This window comes from Schistocerca gregaria, unplaced genomic scaffold, assembly GCF_023897955.1.
Source record: "Schistocerca gregaria isolate iqSchGreg1 unplaced genomic scaffold, iqSchGreg1.2 ptg000156l, whole genome shotgun sequence".
Taxonomy (NCBI): Eukaryota; Metazoa; Arthropoda; class Insecta; order Orthoptera; family Acrididae; genus Schistocerca; species Schistocerca gregaria.
This window is the reverse complement of record NW_026061720.1, coordinates 4,102,503-4,122,937: the sequence shown is the minus strand read 5'-3', so window position 1 is coordinate 4,122,937 and position 20,435 is coordinate 4,102,503. Positions and strand designations below refer to the sequence as shown.

The following is a 20,435-nucleotide window of genomic DNA, read 5'->3' as shown; positions in this document are numbered from 1 at the left end:
AGCTTCCTGTGTTCGCACCTATATCACCTGTGCTTCCTTGTCAGAGACAGACTATCGCAAAACATACAAATCACTCAATGAATTGATTGCTACGGCATCTGTTATCAGCAGTCACAACCAGCAACACCAGTAGCAGCCGACTGCACGCAAAGAATGGGAACGTGCAGTGGGATTTACGTGAAATCGGCGCAAGGCAGATCTTTCCGACGTAGGCTTGAGAATCTTACGGGAACATTTGTACTGTCTCTAAATTAAGTGTAGGTGTGGGAGGAGGGTGCTTCCTGCGCACGAATAAAAGCACGCTCGCCAATTGTGGATGCTAATCGTTCGCTTGTATCTGCCTACACATCTCTGCCGGTTGGGAATTATTCCACTTGCATGGCAAGGTGCGCATGTAGGTGTGATAAAAATTCTGGAGGCCCTGGGTATCGATCCCAGTACCTCTCGCACGCTAAGCGAACGCTCTACCATCTGAGCTACGCCCCCCCCCCCCCCCACCGGTAACTAGTAGTGCTACATACAGTCATATCAACGTCACAGACCATTGCACTCCCATTATTCGGCAGACAAACACTACTCTCTATGTATCAGTGAAGGTGTCTTTCAGGTTTCGTGCATTCTGTATCGAATCGTAGTTGGCCACAATGAAAGTGGCACCCATAACGTCGAAATTAGAGTTCAGACACCGCTCTGAGTAAGACGAACGTGTTGTCCACCTCTAGACTTCAATGACGTTAAGCCGTGATACCTAAGACAGATCTGCACTCGATGACACCACGATAACAGCCGGTCCCCACACTTACATCTTGCTCTCCTTATGACAGTATACATCATATCAGTCTGTGACGCTGGTTTTGCAACTTCTTGCGTGCGTTTATGTTCGCCGCGACCAACACTTACCATGCACTGACCACAAAACATGGAGGAGCCGGGGCTTGAACCCGAGACCGTTCACACGCTAAGCGAACGAACTGCCAACTGAGCTACAGCTACACACACGACCAAGTCTGGCTATTCTCCATTCTTTGCGACTCTGATGTGCACGGACACGATGGTTGGTTGGTTTGTAGCGGCGAAGGTACCAGAATACAAAGGCGCGGACACGTTCATATACACAAGAGTTCCAAGTAGTTTCGATGCTCTGGTATTACGAATGCAAATTCCGTCTGTTTTGAACGTCTTAAATTGAAAGGGCGGTCACAAATTGGTCCATTTCACTCCTTGTCGACAATCACACAGCACCTGAGGTAACAAGCACATCTCGAGCCCCATTGTGCTCTCCATTGTTCATGCCAACTCAGTGTGTAAAACTCTTGTCGTCCAACTGCAAAACACTGGGACACAACAAGTTTCCGCGTCTCCATTGCACTGATCGTACTACGAAACGCTCCCCAAACTTGGCAATCACGCATGCAGATGACTTTTCCGACTTTACACGACGCTCACGCTAGTGACAGCCTTATTTACAGTTCGACGTCGCGCCAAAGCGAATGAGCACATTTCGCCTACGGCTTAGGCCGCTCTTCTAGTGTGGCTGCTCTGTGTCTGCAGGCAGCGAGGGGCTGCAAGCTTCCTGTGTTCGCACCTATATCACCTGTGCTTCCTTGTCAGAGACAGACTATCGCAAAACATACAAATCACTCAATGAATTGATTGCTACGGCATCTGTTATCAGCAGTCACAACCAGCAACACCAGTAGCAGCCGACTGCACGCAAAGAATGGGAACGTGCAGTGGGATTTACGTGAAATCGGCGCAAGGCAGATCTTTCCGACGTAGGCTTGAGAATCTTACGGGAACATTTGTACTGTCTCTAAATTAAGTGTAGGTGTGGGAGGAGGGTGCTTCCTGCGCACGAATAAAAGCACGCTCGCCAATTGTGGATGCTAATCGTTCGCTTGTATCTGCCTACACATCTCTGCCGGTTGGGAATTATTCCACTTGCATGGCAAGGTGCGCATGTAGGTGTGATAAAAATTCTGGAGGCCCTGGGTATCGATCCCAGTACCTCTCGCACGCTAAGCGAACGCTCTACCATCTGAGCTACGCCCCCCCCCCCCCCCCCCCCCCGGTAACTAGTAGTGCTACATACAGTCATATCAACGTCACAGACCCTTGCACTCCCATTATTCGGCAGACAAACACTACTCTCTATGTATCAGTGAGGGTGTCTTTCAGGTTTCGTGCATTCTGTATCGAATCGTAGTTGTCCACAATGAAAGTGGCACCCATAACGTCGAAAATAGAGTTCAGACACCGCTCTGAGTAAGACGAACGTGTTGTCCACCTCTAGACTTCAATGACGTTAAGCCGTGATACCTAAGACAGATCTGCACTCGATGACACCACGATAACAGCCGATCCCCACACTTACATCTTGCTCTCCTTATGACAGTATACATCATATCAGTCTGTGACGCTGGTTTTGCAACTTCTTGCGTGCGTTTATGTTCGCCGCGACCAACACTTACCATGCACTGACCACAAAACATGGAGGAGCCGGGGCTTGAACCCGAGACCGTTCACACGCTAAGCGAACGAACTGCCAACTGAGCTACAGCTACACACACGACCAAGTCTGGCTATTCTCCATTCTTTGCGACTCTGATGTGCACGGACACGATGGTTGGTTGGTTTGTAGCGGCGAAGGTACCAGAATACAAAGGCGCGGACACGTTCATATACACAAGAGTTCCAAGTAGTTTCGATGCTCTGGTATTACGAATGCAAATTCCGTCTGTTTTGAACGTCTTAAATTGAAAGGGCGGTCACAAATTGGTCCATTTCACTCCTTGTCGACAATCACACAGCACCTGAGGTAACAAGCACATCTCGAGCCCCATTGTGCTCTCCATTGTTCATGCCAACTCAGTGTGTAAAACTCTTGTCGTCCAACTGCAAAACACTGGGACACAACAAGTTTGCGCGTCTCCATTGCACTGATCGTACTACGAAACGCTCCCCAAACTTGGCAAACACCCATGCAGATGACTTTTCCGACTTTACACGACGCTCACGCAACGCTCACGCTAGTGACAGCCTTATTTACAGTTCGACGTCGCGCCAAAGCGAATGAGCACATTTCGCCTACGGCTTAGGCCGCTCTTCTAGTGTGGCTGCTCTGTGTCTGCAGGCAGCGAGGGGCTGCAAGCTTCCTGTGTTCGCACCTATATCACCTGTGCTTCCTTGTCAGAGACAGACTATCGCAAAACATACAACTCACTCCATGAATTGATTGCTACGGCATCTGTTATCAGCAGTCACAACCAGCAACACCAGTAGCAGCCGACTGCACGCAAAGAATGGGAACGTGCAGTGGGATTTACGTGAAATCGGCGCAAGGCAGATCTTTCCGACTTAGGCTTGAGAATCTTATGGGAACATTTGTACTGTTTCTAAATTAAGTGTAGGTGTGGGAGGAGGGTGCTTCCTGCGCACGAATAAAAGCACGCTCGCCAATTGTGGATGCTAATCGTTCGCTTGTATCTGCCTACACACCTCTGCCGGTTGGGAATTATTCCACTTGCATGGCAAGGTGCGCATGTAGGTGTGATAAAAATTCTGGAGGCGCTGGGTATCGATCCCAGTACCTCTCGCACGCTAAGCGAGAGCTCTACCATCTGAGCTACGCCCACCCCCCCCCCCCCCCCCCGATAATTAGTAGTGCTACATACAGTCATATCAACGTCACAGACCCTTGCACTCCCATTATTCCGCAGACAAACGCTACTCTCTATATATCAGTGAGGGTGTCTTTCAGGTTTCGTGCATTCTGTATCGAATCGTAGTTTGCCACAATGAAAGTGGCACCCATAACGTCGAAAATAGAGTTCACACACCGCTCTGAGTAAGACGAACGTGTTGTCCACCTCTAGACTTCAATGACGTTAAGCCGTGATACCTAAGACAGATCTGCACTCGATGACACCACGATAACAGCCGGTCCCCACACTTACATCTTGCTCTCCTTATGACAGTATACATCATATCAGTCTGTGACGCTGGTTTTGCAACCTCTTGCGTGCGTTTATGTTCGCCGCGACCAACACTTACCATGCACTGAACACAAAACATGGAGGAGCTGGGGCTTGAACCCGAGACCGTTCACACGCTAAGCGAATGATCTGCCTACTGAGCTACAGCTACACACACGATCAAACCTGGCTATTCTCCATTCTTTGCGAATCTGATGTGCACGGACACGATAATTGGTTGGTTTGTAGCGGCGCAGGTACCAGAATACAAAGGCGCGGACACGTTCATATACACAAGAGTTCCAAGTAGTTTCGATGCTCTGGTATTACGAATGCAAATTCCGTCTGTTTTGAACGTCTTAAATTGAAAGGGCGGTCACAAATTGGTCCATTTCACTCCTTGTCGACAATCACACAGCACCTGAGGTAACAAGCACATCTCGAGCCCCATTGTGCTCTCCATTGTTCATGCCAACTCAGTGCCTCGCTCTTTGCTACTGTGTAAAACTCTTGTCGTCCAACTGCAAAACACTGGGACACAACAAGTTTCCGCGTCTCCATTGCACTGATCGTACTACGAAACGCTCCCCAAACTTGGCAATCACCCATGCAGATGACTTTTCCGACTTTACACGACGCTCACGCTAGTGACAGCCTTATTTACAGTTCGACGTCGCGCCAAAGCGAATGAGCACATTTCGCCTACGGCTTAGGCCGCTCTTCTAGTGTGGCAGCTCTGTGTCTGCAGGCAGCGAGGGGCTGCAAGCTTCCTGTGTTCGCACCTATATCACCTGTGCTTCCTTGTCAGAGACAGACTATCGCAAAACATACAAATCACTCCATGAATTGATTGCTACGGCATCTGTTATCAGCAGTCACAACCAGCAACACCAGTAGCAGCCGACTGCACGCAAAGAATGGGAACGTGCAGTGGGATTTACGTGAAATCGGCGCAAGGCAGATCTTTCCGACGTAGGCTTGAGAATCTTATGGGAACATTTGTACTGTTTCTAAATTAAGTGTAGGTGTGGGAGGAGGTTGCTTCCGGCGCACAAATAAAAGCACGCTCGCCAATTGTGGATGCTAATCCTTCGCTTGTATCTGCCTACACACCTCTGCCGGTTGGGAATTATTCCACTTGCATGGCAAGGTGCGCATGTAGGTGTGATAAAAATTCTGGAGGCCCTGGGTATCGATCCCAGTACCTCTCGCACGCTAAGCGAACGCTCTACCATCTGAGCTACGCCCCCCCCCCCCCCCCCCGCTAACTAGTAGTGCTACATACAGTCATATCAACGTCACAGACCCTTGCACTCCCATTATTCGGCAGACAAACACTACTCTCTATGTATCAGTGAAGGTGTCTTTCAGGTTTCGTGCATTCTGTATCGAATCGTAGTTGGCCACAATGAAAGTGGCACCCATAACGTCGAAATTAGAGTTCAGACACCGCTCTGAGTAAGACGAACGTGTTGTCCACCTCTAGACTTCAATGACGTTAAGCCGTGATACCTAAGACAGATCTGCACTCGATGACAGCACGATAACAGCCGGTCCCCACACTTACATCTTGCTCTCCTTATGACAGTATACATCATATCAGTCTGTGACGCTGGTTTTGCAACTTCTTGCGTGCGTTTATGTTCGCCGCGACCAACACTTACCATGCACTGACCACAAAACATGGAGGAGCCGGGGCTTGAACCCGAGACCGTTCACACGCTAAGCGAACGAACTGCCAACTGAGCTACAGCTACACACACGACCAAGTCTGGCTATTCTCCATTCTTTGCGACTCTGATGTGCACGGACACGATGGTTGGTTGGTTTGTAGCGGCGAAGGTACCAGAATACAAAGGCGCGGACACGTTCATATACACAAGAGTTCCAAGTAGTTTCGATGCTCTGGTATTACGAATGCAAATTCCGTCTGTTTTGAACGTCTTAAATTGAAAGGGCGGTCACAAATTGGTCCATTTCACTCCTTGTCGACAATCACACAGCACCTGAGGTAACAAGCACATCTCGAGCCCCATTGTGCTCTCCATTGTTCATGCCAACTCAGTGTGTAAAACTCTTGTCGTCCAACTGCAAAACACTGGGACACAACAAGTTTCCGCGTCTCCATTGCACTGATCGTACTACGAAACGCTCCCCAAACTTGGCAATCACGCATGCAGATGACTTTTCCGACTTTACACGACGCTCACGCTAGTGACAGCCTTATTTACAGTTCGACGTCGCGCCAAAGCGAATGAGCACATTTCGCCTACGGCTTAGGCCGCTCTTCTAGTGTGGCTGCTCTGTGTCTGCAGGCAGCGAGGGGCTGCAAGCTTCCTGTGTTCGCACCTATATCACCTGTGCTTCCTTGTCAGAGACAGACTATCGCAAAACATACAACTCACTCCATGAATTGATTGCTACGGCATCTGTTATCAGCAGTCACAACCAGCAACACCAGTAGCAGCCGACTGCACGCAAAGAATGGGAACGTGCAGTGGGATTTACGTGAAATCGGCGCAAGGCAGATCTTTCCGACTTAGGCTTGAGAATCTTATGGGAACATTTGTACTGTTTCTAAATTAAGTGTAGGTGTGGGAGGAGGGTGCTTCCTGCGCACGAATAAAAGCACGCTCGCCAATTGTGGATGCTAATCGTTCGCTTGTATCTGCCTACACACCTCTGCCGGTTGGGAATTATTCCACTTGCATGGCAAGGTGCGCATGTAGGTGTGATAAAAATTCTGGAGGCGCTGGGTATCGATCCCAGTACCTCTCGCACGCTAAGCGAGAGCTCTACCATCTGAGCTACGCCCACCCCCCCCCCCCCCCCGATAATTAGTAGTGCTACATACAGTCATATCAACGTCACAGACCCTTGCACTCCCATTATTCCGCAGACAAACGCTACTCTCTATATATCAGTGAGGGTGTCTTTCAGGTTTCGTGCATTCTGTATCGAATCGTAGTTTGCCACAATGAAAGTGGCACCCATAACGTCGAAAATAGAGTTCACACACCGCTCTGAGTAAGACGAACGTGTTGTCCACCTCTAGACTTCAATGACGTTAAGCCGTGATACCTAAGACAGATCTGCACTCGATGACACCACGATAACAGCCGGTCCCCACACTTACATCTTGCTCTCCTTATGACAGTATACATCATATCAGTCTGTGACGCTGGTTTTGCAACCTCTTGCGTGCGTTTATGTTCGCCGCGACCAACACTTACCATGCACTGAACACAAAACATGGAGGAGCTGGGGCTTGAACCCGAGACCGTTCACACGCTAAGCGAATGATCTGCCTACTGAGCTACAGCTACACACACGATCAAACCTGGCTATTCTCCATTCTTTGCGAATCTGATGTGCACGGACACGATAATTGGTTGGTTTGTAGCGGCGCAGGTACCAGAATACAAAGGCGCGGACACGTTCATATACACAAGAGTTCCAAGTAGTTTCGATGCTCTGGTATTACGAATGCAAATTCCGTCTGTTTTGAACGTCTTAAATTGAAAGGGCGGTCACAAATTGGTCCATTTCACTCCTTGTCGACAATCACACAGCACCTGAGGTAACAAGCACATCTCGAGCCCCATTGTGCTCTCCATTGTTCATGCCAACTCAGTGCCTCGCTCTTTGCTACTGTGTAAAACTCTTGTCGTCCAACTGCAAAACACTGGGACACAACAAGTTTCCGCGTCTCCATTGCACTGATCGTACTACGAAACGCTCCCCAAACTTGGCAATCACCCATGCAGATGACTTTTCCGACTTTACACGACGCTCACGCTAGTGACAGCCTTATTTACAGTTCGACGTCGCGCCAAAGCGAATGAGCACATTTCGCCTACGGCTTAGGCCGCTCTTCTAGTGTGGCAGCTCTGTGTCTGCAGGCAGCGAGGGGCTGCAAGCTTCCTGTGTTCGCACCTATATCACCTGTGCTTCCTTGTCAGAGACAGACTATCGCAAAACATACAAATCACTCCATGAATTGATTGCTACGGCATCTGTTATCAGCAGTCACAACCAGCAACACCAGTAGCAGCCGACTGCACGCAAAGAATGGGAACGTGCAGTGGGATTTACGTGAAATCGGCGCAAGGCAGATCTTTCCGACGTAGGCTTGAGAATCTTATGGGAACATTTGTACTGTTTCTAAATTAAGTGTAGGTGTGGGAGGAGGTTGCTTCCGGCGCACAAATAAAAGCACGCTCGCCAATTGTGGATGCTAATCCTTCGCTTGTATCTGCCTACACACCTCTGCCGGTTGGGAATTATTCCACTTGCATGGCAAGGTGCGCATGTAGGTGTGATAAAAATTCTGGAGGCCCTGGGTATCGATCCCAGTACCTCTCGCACGCTAAGCGAACGCTCTACCATCTGAGCTACGCCCCCCCCCCCCCCCCCCGCTAACTAGTAGTGCTACATACAGTCATATCAACGTCACAGACCCTTGCACTCCCATTATTCGGCAGACAAACACTACTCTCTATGTATCAGTGAAGGTGTCTTTCAGGTTTCGTGCATTCTGTATCGAATCGTAGTTGGCCACAATGAAAGTGGCACCCATAACGTCGAAATTAGAGTTCAGACACCGCTCTGAGTAAGACGAACGTGTTGTCCACCTCTAGACTTCAATGACGTTAAGCCGTGATACCTAAGACAGATCTGCACTCGATGACAGCACGATAACAGCCGGTCCCCACACTTACATCTTGCTCTCCTTATGACAGTATACATCATATCAGTCTGTGACGCTGGTTTTGCAACTTCTTGCGTGCGTTTATGTTCGCCGCGACCAACACTTACCATGCACTGACCACAAAACATGGAGGAGCCGGGGCTTGAACCCGAGACCGTTCACACGCTAAGCGAACGAACTGCCAACTGAGCTACAGCTACACACACGACCAAGTCTGGCTATTCTCCATTCTTTGCGACTCTGATGTGCACGGACACGATGGTTGGTTGGTTTGTAGCGGCGAAGGTACCAGAATACAAAGGCGCGGACACGTTCATATACACAAGAGTTCCAAGTAGTTTCGATGCTCTGGTATTACGAATGCAAATTCCGTCTGTTTTGAACGTCTTAAATTGAAAGGGCGGTCACAAATTGGTCCATTTCACTCCTTGTCGACAATCACACAGCACCTGAGGTAACAAGCACATCTCGAGCCCCATTGTGCTCTCCATTGTTCATGCCAACTCAGTGTGTAAAACTCTTGTCGTCCAACTGCAAAACACTGGGACACAACAAGTTTCCGCGTCTCCATTGCACTGATCGTACTACGAAACGCTCCCCAAACTTGGCAATCACGCATGCAGATGACTTTTCCGACTTTACACGACGCTCACGCTAGTGACAGCCTTATTTACAGTTCGACGTCGCGCCAAAGCGAATGAGCACATTTCGCCTACGGCTTAGGCCGCTCTTCTAGTGTGGCTGCTCTGTGTCTGCAGGCAGCGAGGGGCTGCAAGCTTCCTGTGTTCGCACCTATATCACCTGTGCTTCCTTGTCAGAGACAGACTATCGCAAAACATACAAATCACTCAATGAATTGATTGCTACGGCATCTGTTATCAGCAGTCACAACCAGCAACACCAGTAGCAGCCGACTGCACGCAAAGAATGGGAACGTGCAGTGGGATTTACGTGAAATCGGCGCAAGGCAGATCTTTCCGACGTAGGCTTGAGAATCTTACGGGAACATTTGTACTGTCTCTAAATTAAGTGTAGGTGTGGGTGGAGGGTGCTTCCTGCGCACGAATAAAAGCACGCTCGCCAATTGTGGATGCTAATCGTTCGCTTGTATCTGCCTACACATCTCTGCCGGTTGGGAATTATTCCACTTGCATGGCAAGGTGCGCATGTAGGTGTGATAAAAATTCTGGAGGCCCTGGGTATCGATCCCAGTACCTCTCGCACGCTAAGCGAACGCTCTACCATCTGAGCTACGCCCCCCCCCCCCCTCCCGGTAACTAGTAGTGCTACATACAGTCATATCAACGTCACAGACCATTGCACTCCCATTATTCGGCAGACAAACACTACTCTCTATGTATCAGTGAAGGTGTCTTTCAGGTTTCGTGCATTCTGTATCGAATCGTAGTTGGCCACAATGAAAGTGGCACCCATAACGTCGAAATTAGAGTTGAGACACCGCTCTGAGTAAGACGAACGTGTTGTCCACCTCTAGACTTCAATGACGTTAAGCCGTGATACCTAAGACAGATCTGCACTCGATGACACCACGATAACAGCCGGTCCCCACACTTACATCTTGCTCTCCTTATGACAGTATACATCATATCAGTCTGTGACGCTGGTTTTGCAACTTCTTGCGTGCGTTTATGTTCGCCGCGACCAACACTTACCATGCACTGACCACAAAACATGGAGGAGCCGGGGCTTGAACCCGAGACCGTTCACACGCTAAGCGAACGAACTGCCAACTGAGCTACAGCTACACACACGACCAAGTCTGGCTATTCTCCATTCTTTGCGACTCTGATGTGCACGGACACGATGGTTGGTTGGTTTGTAGCGGCGAAGGTACCAGAATACAAAGGCGCGGACACGTTCATATACACAAGAGTTCCAAGTAGTTTCGATGCTCTGGTATTACGAATGCAAATTCCGTCTGTTTTGAACGTCTTAAATTGAAAGGGCGGTCACAAATTGGTCCATTTCACTCCTTGTCGACAATCACACAGCACCTGAGGTAACAAGCACATCTCGAGCCCCATTGTGCTCTCCATTGTTCATGCCAACTCAGTGTGTAAAACTCTTGTCGTCCAACTGCAAAACACTGGGACACAACAAGTTTCCGCGTCTCCATTGCACTGATCGTACTACGAAACGCTCCCCAAACTTGGCAATCACGCATGCAGATGACTTTTCCGACTTTACACGACGCTCACGCTAGTGACAGCCTTATTTACAGTTCGACGTCGCGCCAAAGCGAATGAGCACATTTCGCCTACGGCTTAGGCCGCTCTTCTAGTGTGGCTGCTCTGTGTCTGCAGGCAGCGAGGGGCTGCAAGCTTCCTGTGTTCGCACCTATATCACCTGTGCTTCCTTGTCAGAGACAGACTATCGCAAAACATACAAATCACTCAATGAATTGATTGCTACGGCATCTGTTATCAGCAGTCACAACCAGCAACACCAGTAGCAGCCGACTGCACGCAAAGAATGGGAACGTGCAGTGGGATTTACGTGAAATCGGCGCAAGGCAGATCTTTCCGACGTAGGCTTGAGAATCTTACGGGAACATTTGTACTGTCTCTAAATTAAGTGTAGGTGTGGGAGGAGGGTGCTTCCTGCGCACGAATAAAAGCACGCTCGCCAATTGTGGATGCTAATCGTTCGCTTGTATCTGCCTACACATCTCTGCCGGTTGGGAATTATTCCACTTGCATGGCAAGGTGCGCATGTAGGTGTGATAAAAATTCTGGAGGCCCTGGGTATCGATCCCAGTACCTCTCGCACGCTAAGCGAACGCTCTACCATCTGAGCTACGCCCCCCCCCCCCCCCCCCCGGTAACTAGTAGTGCTACATACAGTCATATCAACGTCACAGACCATTGCACTCCCATTATTCGGCAGACAAACACTACTCTCTATGTATCAGTGAAGGTGTCTTTCAGGTTTCGTGCATTCTGTATCGAATCGTAGTTGGCCACAATGAAAGTGGCACCCATAACGTCGAAATTAGAGTTCAGACACCGCTCTGAGTAAGACGAACGTGTTGTCCACCTCTAGACTTCAATGACGTTAAGCCGTGATACCTAAGACAGATCTGCACTCGATGACACCACGATAACAGCCGGTCCCCACACTTACATCTTGCTCTCCTTATGACAGTATACATCATATCAGTCTGTGACGCTGGTTTTGCAACTTCTTGCGTGCGTTTATGTTCGCCGCGACCAACACTTACCATGCACTGACCACAAAACATGGAGGAGCCGGGGCTTGAACCCGAGACCGTTCACACGCTAAGCGAACGAACTGCCAACTGAGCTACAGCTACACACACGACCAAGTCTGGCTATTCTCCATTCTTTGCGACTCTGATGTGCACGGACACGATGGTTGGTTGGTTTGTAGCGGCGAAGGTACCAGAATACAAAGGCGCGGACACGTTCATATACACAAGAGTTCCAAGTAGTTTCGATGCTCTGGTATTACGAATGCAAATTCCGTCTGTTTTGAACGTCTTAAATTGAAAGGGCGGTCACAAATTGGTCCATTTCACTCCTTGTCGACAATCACACAGCACCTGAGGTAACAAGCACATCTCGAGCCCCATTGTGCTCTCCATTGTTCATGCCAACTCAGTGTGTAAAACTCTTGTCGTCCAACTGCAAAACACTGGGACACAACAAGTTTCCGCGTCTCCATTGCACTGATCGTACTACGAAACGCTCCCCAAACTTGCCAATCACGCATGCAGATGACTTTTCCGACTTTACACGACGCTCACGCTAGTGACAGCCTTATTTACAGTTCGACGTCGCGCCAAAGCGAATGAGCACATTTCGCCTACGGCTTAGGCCGCTCTTCTAGTGTGGCTGCTCTGTGTCTGCAGGCAGCGAGGGGCTGCAAGCTTCCTGTGTTCGCACCTATATCACCTGTGCTTCCTTGTCAGAGACAGACTATCGCAAAACATACAAATCACTCAATGAATTGATTGCTACGGCATCTGTTATCAGCAGTCACAACCAGCAACACCAGTAGCAGCCGACTGCACGCAAAGAATGGGAACGTGCAGTGGGATTTACGTGAAATCGGCGCAAGGCAGATCTTTCCGACGTAGGCTTGAGAATCTTACGGGAACATTTGTACTGTCTCTAAATTAAGTGTAGGTGTGGGAGGAGGGTGCTTCCTGCGCACGAATAAAAGCACGCTCGCCAATTGTGGATGCTAATCGTTCGCTTGTATCTGCCTACACATCTCTGCCGGTTGGGAATTATTCCACTTGCATGGCAAGGTGCGCATGTAGGTGTGATAAAAATTCTGGAGGCCCTGGGTATCGATCCCAGTACCTCTCGCACGCTAAGCGAACGCTCTACCATCTGAGCTACGCCCCCCCCCCCCCCCGGTAACTAGTAGTGCTACATACAGTCATATCAACGTCACAGACCCTTGCACTCCCATTATTCGGCAGACAAACACTACTCTCTATGTATCAGTGAGGGTGTCTTTCAGGTTTCGTGCATTCTGTATCGAATCGTAGTTGTCCACAATGAAAGTGGCACCCATAACGTCGAAAATAGAGTTCAGACACCGCTCTGAGTAAGACGAACGTGTTGTCCACCTCTAGACTTCAATGACGTTAAGCCGTGATACCTAAGACAGATCTGCACTCGATGACACCACGATAACAGCCGATCCCCACACTTACATCTTGCTCTCCTTATGACAGTATACATCATATCAGTCTGTGACGCTGGTTTTGCAACTTCTTGCGTGCGTTTATGTTCGCCGCGACCAACACTTACCATGCACTGACCACAAAACATGGAGGAGCCGGGGCTTGAACCCGAGACCGTTCACACGCTAAGCGAACGAACTGCCAACTGAGCTACAGCTACACACACGACCAAGTCTGGCAATTCTCCATTCTTTGCGACTCTGATGTGCACGGACACGATGGTTGGTTGGTTTGTAGCGGCGAAGGTACCAGAATACAAAGGCGCGGACACGTTCATATACACAAGATTTCCAAGTAGTTTCGATGCTCTGGTATTACGAATGCAAATTCCGTCTGTTTTGAACGTCTTAAATTGAAAGGGCGGTCACAAATTGGTCCATTTCACTCCTTGTCGACAATCACACAGCACCTGAGGTAACAAGCACATCTCGAGCCCCATTGTGCTCTCCATTGTTCATGCCAACTCAGTGTGTAAAACTCTTGTCGTCCAACTGCAAAACACTGGGACACAACAAGTTTGCGCGTCTCCATTGCACTGATCGTACTACGAAACGCTCCCCAAACTTGGCAAACACCCATGCAGATGACTTTTCCGACTTTACACGACGCTCACGCAACGCTCACGCTAGTGACAGCCTTATTTACAGTTCGACGTCGCGCCAAAGCGAATGAGCACATTTCGCCTACGGCTTAGGCCGCTCTTCTAGTGTGGCTGCTCTGTGTCTGCAGGCAGCGAGGGGCTGCAAGCTTCCTGTGTTCGCACCTATATCACCTGTGCTTCCTTGTCAGAGACAGACTATCGCAAAACATACAACTCACTCCATGAATTGATTGCTACGGCATCTGTTATCAGCAGTCACAACCAGCAACACCAGTAGCAGCCGACTGCACGCAAAGAATGGGAACGTGCAGTGGGATTTACGTGAAATCGGCGCAAGGCAGATCTTTCCGACTTAGGCTTGAGAATCTTATGGGAACATTTGTACTGTTTCTAAATTAAGTGTAGGTGTGGGAGGAGGGTGCTTCCTGCGCACGAATAAAAGCACGCTCGCCAATTGTGGATGCTAATCGTTCGCTTGTATCTGCCTACACACCTCTGCCGGTTGGGAATTATTCCACTTGCATGGCAAGGTGCGCATGTAGGTGTGATAAAAATTCTGGAGGCGCTGGGTATCGATCCCAGTACCTCTCGCACGCTAAGCGAGCGCTCTACCATCTGAGCTACGCCCCCCCCCCCCCCCCCCGATAATTAGTAGTGCTACATACAGTCATATCAACGTCACAGACCCTTGCACTCCCATTATTCCGCAGACAAACGCTACTCTCTATATATCAGTGAGGGTGTCTTTCAGGTTTCGTGCATTCTGTATCGAATCGTAGTTTGCCACAATGAAAGTGGCACCCATAACGTCGAAAATAGAGTTCACACACCGCTCTGAGTAAGACGAACGTGTTGTCCACCTCTAGACTTCAATGACGTTAAGCCGTGATACCTAAGACAGATCTGCACTCGATGACACCACGATAACAGCCGGTCCCCACACTTACATCTTGCTCTCCTTATGACAGTATACATCATATCAGTCTGTGACGCTGGTTTTGCAACCTCTTGCGTGCGTTTATGTTCGCCGCGACCAACACTTACCATGCACTGAACACAAAACATGGAGGAGCTGGGGCTTGAACCCGAGACCGTTCACACGCTAAGCGAATGATCTGCCTACTGAGCTACAGCTACACACACGATCAAACCTGGCTATTCTCCATTCTTTGCGAATCTGATGTGCACGGACACGATAATTGGTTGGTTTGTAGCGGCGCAGGTACCAGAATACAAAGGCGCGGACACGTTCATATACACAAGAGTTCCAAGTAGTTTCGATGCTCTGGTATTACGAATGCAAATTCCGTCTGTTTTGAACGTCTTAAATTGAAAGGGCGGTCACAAATTGGTCCATCTCACTCCTTGTCGACAATCACACAGCACCTGAGGTAACAAGCACATCTCGAGCCCCATTGTGCTCTCCATTGTTCATGCCAACTCAGTGCCTCGCTCTTTGCTACTGTGTAAAACTCTTGTCGTCCAACTGCAAAACACTGGGACACAACAAGTTTCCGCGTCTCCATTGCACTGATCGTACTACGAAACGCTCCCCAAACTTGGCAATCACCCATGCAGATGACTTTTCCGACTTTACACGACGCTCACGCTAGTGACAGCCTTATTTACAGTTCGACGTCGCGCCAAAGCGAATGAGCACATTTCGCCTACGGCTTAGGCCGCTCTTCTAGTGTGGCAGCTCTGTGTCTGCAGGCAGCGAGGGGCTGCAAGCTTCCTGTGTTCGCACCTATATCACCTGTGCTTCCTTGTCAGAGACAGACTATCGCAAAACATACAAATCACTCCATGAATTGATTGCTACGGCATCTGTTATCAGCAGTCACAACCAGCAACACCAGTAGCAGCCGACTGCACGCAAAGAATGGGAACGTGCAGTGGGATTTACGTGAAATCGGCGCAAGGCAGATCTTTCCGACGTAGGCTTGAGAATCTTACGGGAACATTAGTACTGTCTCTAAATTAAGTGTAGGTGTGGGAGGAGGGAGCTTCCTGCGCACGAATAAATGCACGCTCGCCAATTGTGGATGCTAATCGTTCGCTTGTATCTGCCTACACATCTCTGCCGGTTGGGAATTATTCCACTTGCATGGCAAGGTGCGCATGTAGGTGTGATAAAAATTCTGGAGGCCCTGGGTATCGATCCCAGTACCTCTCGCACGCTATGCGAACGCTCTACCATCTGAGCTACGCCCACCCCCCCGATAACTAGTAGTGCTACATACAGTCATATCAACGTCACAGACCCTTGCACTCCCATTATTCCGCAGACAAACACTACTCTCTATGTATCAGTGAGGGTGTCTTTCAGGTTTCGTGCATTCTGTATCGAATCGTAGTTGGCCACAATGAAAGTGGCACCCATAACGTCGAAAATAGAGTTCAGACACCGCTCTGAGTAAGACGAACGTGTTGTCCACCTCTAGACTTCAATGACGTTAAGCCGTGATACCTAAGACAGATCTGCACTCGATGACACCACGATAACAGCCGGTCCCCACACTTACATCTTGCTCTCCTTATGACAGTATACATCATATCAGTCTGTGACGCTGGTTTTGCAACTTCTTTCGTGCGTTTATGTTCGCCGCGACCAACACTTACCATGCACTGACCACAAAACATGGAGGAGCCGGGGCTTGAACCCGAGACCGTTCACACGCTAAGCGAACGAACTGCCAACTGAGCTACAGCTACACACACGACCAAGCCTGGCTATTCTCCATTCTTTGCGACTCTGATGTGCACGGACACGATGGTTGGTTGGTTTGTAGCGGCGAAGGTACCAGAATACAAAGGCGCGGACACGTTCATATACACAAGAGTTCCAAGTAGTTTCGATGCTCTGGTATTACGAATGCAAATTCCGTCTGTTTTGAACGTCTTAAATTGAAAGGGCGGTCACAAATTGGTCCATTTCACTCCTTGTCGACAATCACACAGCACCTGAGGTAACAAGCACATCTCGAGCCCCATTGTGCTCTTCATTGTTCATGCCAACTCAGTGTGTAAAACTCTTGTCGTCCAACTGCAAAACACTGGGACACGACAAGTTTCCGCGTCTCCATTGCACTGATCGTACTACGAAACGCTCCCCAAACTTGGCAAACACCCATGCAGATGACTTTTCCGACTTTACACGACGCTCACGCAAAGCTCACGCTAGTGACAGCCTTATTTACAGTTCGACGTCGCGCCAAAGCGAATGAGCACATTTCGCCTACGGCTTAGGCCGCTCTTCTAGTGTGGCTGCTCTGTGTCTGCAGGCAGCGAGGGGCTGCAAGCTTCCTGTGTTCGCACCTATATCACCTGTGCTTCCTTGTCAGAGACAGACTATCGCAAAACATACAACTCACTCCATGAATTGATTGCTACGGCATCTGTTATCAGCAGTCACAACCAGCAACACCAGTAGCAGCCGACTGCACGGAAAGAATGGGAACGTGCAGTGGGATTTACGTGAAATCGGCGCAAGGCAGATCTTTCCGACGTAGGCTTGAGAATCTTACGGGAACATTAGTACTGTCTCTAAATTAAGTGTAGGTGTGGGAGGAGGGTGCTTCCTGCGCACGAATAAAAGCACGCTCGCCAATTGTGGATGCTAATCGTTCGCTTGTATCTGCCTACACATCTCTGCCGGTTGGGAATTATTCCACTTGCATGGCAAGGTGCGCATGTAGGTGTGATAAAAATTCTGGAGGCCCTGGGTATCGATCCCAGTACCTCTCGCACGCTATGCGAACGCTCTACCATCTGAGCTACGCCCACCCCCCCGATAACTAGTAGTGCTACATACAGTCATATCAACGTCACAGACCCTTGCACTCCCATTATTCCGCAGACAAACACTACTCTCTATGTATCAGTGAGGGTGTCTTTCAGGTTTCGTGCATTCTGTATCGAATCGTAGTTGGCCACAATGAAAGTGGCACCCATAACGTCGAAAATAGAGTTCAGACACCGCTCTGAGTAAGACGAACGTGTTGTCCACCTCTAGACTTCAATGACGTTAAGCCGTGATACCTAAGACAGATCTGCACTCGATGACACCACGATAACAGCCGGTCCCCACACTTACATCTTGCTCTCCTTATGACAGTATACATCATATCAGTCTGTGACGCTGGTTTTGCAACTTCTTGCGTGCGTTTATGTTCGCCGCGACCAACACTTACCATGCACTGACCACAAAACATGGAGGAGCCGGGGCTTGAACCCGAGACCGTTCACACGCTAAGCGAACGAACTGCCAACTGAGCTACAGCTACACACACGACCAAGCCTGGCTATTCTCCATTCTTTGCGACTCTGATGTGCACGGACACGATGGTTGGTTGGTTTGTAGCGGCGAAGGTACCAGAATACAAAGGCGCGGACACGTTCATATACACAAGAGTTCCAAGTAGTTTCGATGCTCTGGTATTACGAATGCAAATTCCGTCTGTTTTGAACGTCTTAAATTGAAAGGGCGGTCACAAATTGGTCCATTTCACTCCTTGTCGACAATCACACAGCACCTGAGGTAACAAGCACATCTCGAGCCCCATTGTGCTCTCCATTGTTCATGCCAACTCAGTGCCTCGCTCTTTGCTACTGTGTAAAACTCTTGTCGTCCAACTGCAAAACACTGGGACACAACAAGTTTCCGCGTCTCCATTGCACTGATCGTACTACGAAACGCTCCCCAAACTTGGCAATCACCCATGCAGATGACTTTTCCGACTTTACACGACGCTCACGCTAGTGACAGCCTTATTTACAGTTCGACGTCGCGCCAAAGCGAATGAGCACATTTCGCCTACGGCTTAGGCCGCTCTTCTAGTGTGGCAGCTCTGTGTCTGCAGGCAGCGAGGGGCTGCAAGCTTCCTGTGTTCGCACCTATATCACCTGTGCTTCCTTGTCAGAGACAGACTATCGCAAAACATACAAATCACTCCATGAATTGATTGCTACGGCATCTGTTATCAGCAGTCACAACCAGCAACACCAGTAGCAGCCGACTGCACGCAAAGAATGGGAACGTGCAGTGGGATTTACGTGAAATCGGCGCAAGGCAGATCTTTCCGACGTAGGCTTGAGAATCTTACGGGAACATTAGTACTGTCTCTAAATTAAGTGTAGGTGTGGGAGGAGGGTGCTTCCTGCGCACGAATAAAAGCACGCTCGCCAATTGTGGATGCTAATCGTTCGCTTGTATCTGCCTACACATCTCTGCCGGTTGGGAATTATTCCACTTGCATGGCAAGGTGCGCATGTAGGTGTGATAAAAATTCTGGAGGCCCTGGGTATCGATCCCAGTACCTCTCGCACGCTATGCGAACGCTCTACCATCTGAGCTACGCCCACCCCCCCGATAACTAGTAGTGCTACATACAGTCATATCAACGTCACAGACCCTTGCACTCCCATTATTCCGCAGACAAACACTACTCTCTATGTATCAGTGAGGGTGTCTTTCAGGTTTCGTGCATTCTGTATCGAATCGTAGTTGGCCACAATGAAAGTGGCACCCATAACGTCGAAAATAGAGTTCAGACACCGCTCTGAGTAAGACGAACGTGTTGTCCACCTCTAGACTTCAATGACGTTAAGCCGTGATACCTAAGACAGATCTGCACTCGATGACACCACGATAACAGCCGGTCCCCACACTTACATCTTGCTCTCCTTATGACAGTATACATCATATCAGTCTGTGACGCTGGTTTTGCAACTTCTTTCGTGCGTTTATGTTCGCCGCGACCAACACTTACCATGCACTGACCACAAAACATGGAGGAGCCGGGGCTTGAACCCGAGACCGTTCACACGCTAAGCGAACGAACTGCCAACTGAGCTACAGCTACACACACGACCAAGCCTGGCTATTCTCCATTCTTTGCGACTCTGATGTGCACGGACACGATGGTTGGTTGGTTTGTAGCGGCGAAGGTACCAGAATACAAAGGCGCGGACACGTTCATATACACAAGAGTTCCAAGTAGTTTCGATGCTCTGGTATTACGAATGCAAATTCCGTCTGTTTTGAACGTCTTAAATTGAAAGGGCGGTCACAAATTGGTCCATTTCACTCCTTGTCGACAATCACACAGCACCTGAGGTAACAAGCACATCTCGAGCCCCATTGTGCTCTTCATTGTTCATGCCAACTCAGTGTGTAAAACTCTTGTCGTCCAACTGCAAAACACTGGGACACGACAAGTTTCCGCGTCTCCATTGCACTGATCGTACTACGAAACGCTCCCCAAACTTGGCAAACACCCATGCAGATGACTTTTCCGACTTTACACGACGCTCACGCAAAGCTCACGCTAGTGACAGCCTTATTTACAGTTCGACGTCGCGCCAAAGCGAATGAGCACATTTCGCCTACGGCTTAGGCCGCTCTTCTAG

At 49.3% G+C, this 20,435-nt stretch overlaps 10 non-coding genes across 10 annotated transcripts; all 10 read right to left on the bottom strand.

The window, feature by feature from the left end:
- Positions 1–413: 413 nt before the first annotated feature.
- On the bottom strand, positions 414–486 carry Trnaa-agc (transfer RNA alanine (anticodon AGC)). The gene has a single exon. It is a non-coding gene; the product is annotated as a tRNA-Ala (tRNA).
- Positions 487–1,980: 1,494 nt separating this feature from the next.
- Trnaa-agc (transfer RNA alanine (anticodon AGC)) lies at positions 1,981–2,053 on the bottom strand. The gene has a single exon. It is a non-coding gene; the product is annotated as a tRNA-Ala (tRNA).
- A 1,509-nt stretch (positions 2,054–3,562) lies between these two features.
- Trnaa-agc (transfer RNA alanine (anticodon AGC)) lies at positions 3,563–3,636 on the bottom strand. The gene has a single exon. It is a non-coding gene; the product is annotated as a tRNA-Ala (tRNA).
- Positions 3,637–5,151: 1,515 nt separating this feature from the next.
- Positions 5,152–5,224, bottom strand: Trnaa-agc (transfer RNA alanine (anticodon AGC)). Its single transcript has one exon. It is a non-coding gene; the product is annotated as a tRNA-Ala (tRNA).
- Positions 5,225–6,718: 1,494 nt separating this feature from the next.
- On the bottom strand, positions 6,719–6,792 carry Trnaa-agc (transfer RNA alanine (anticodon AGC)). The gene has a single exon. It is a non-coding gene; the product is annotated as a tRNA-Ala (tRNA).
- A 1,513-nt stretch (positions 6,793–8,305) lies between these two features.
- Positions 8,306–8,378, bottom strand: Trnaa-agc (transfer RNA alanine (anticodon AGC)). The gene has a single exon. It is a non-coding gene; the product is annotated as a tRNA-Ala (tRNA).
- A 1,494-nt stretch (positions 8,379–9,872) lies between these two features.
- Positions 9,873–9,945, bottom strand: Trnaa-agc (transfer RNA alanine (anticodon AGC)). The gene has a single exon. It is a non-coding gene; the product is annotated as a tRNA-Ala (tRNA).
- Positions 9,946–11,438: 1,493 nt separating this feature from the next.
- Positions 11,439–11,511, bottom strand: Trnaa-agc (transfer RNA alanine (anticodon AGC)). Its single transcript has one exon. It is a non-coding gene; the product is annotated as a tRNA-Ala (tRNA).
- A 1,495-nt stretch (positions 11,512–13,006) lies between these two features.
- On the bottom strand, positions 13,007–13,079 carry Trnaa-agc (transfer RNA alanine (anticodon AGC)). Its single transcript has one exon. It is a non-coding gene; the product is annotated as a tRNA-Ala (tRNA).
- A 1,502-nt stretch (positions 13,080–14,581) lies between these two features.
- On the bottom strand, positions 14,582–14,654 carry Trnaa-agc (transfer RNA alanine (anticodon AGC)). Its single transcript has one exon. It is a non-coding gene; the product is annotated as a tRNA-Ala (tRNA).
- Between the last annotated feature and the right edge of the window lie 5,781 nt (positions 14,655–20,435).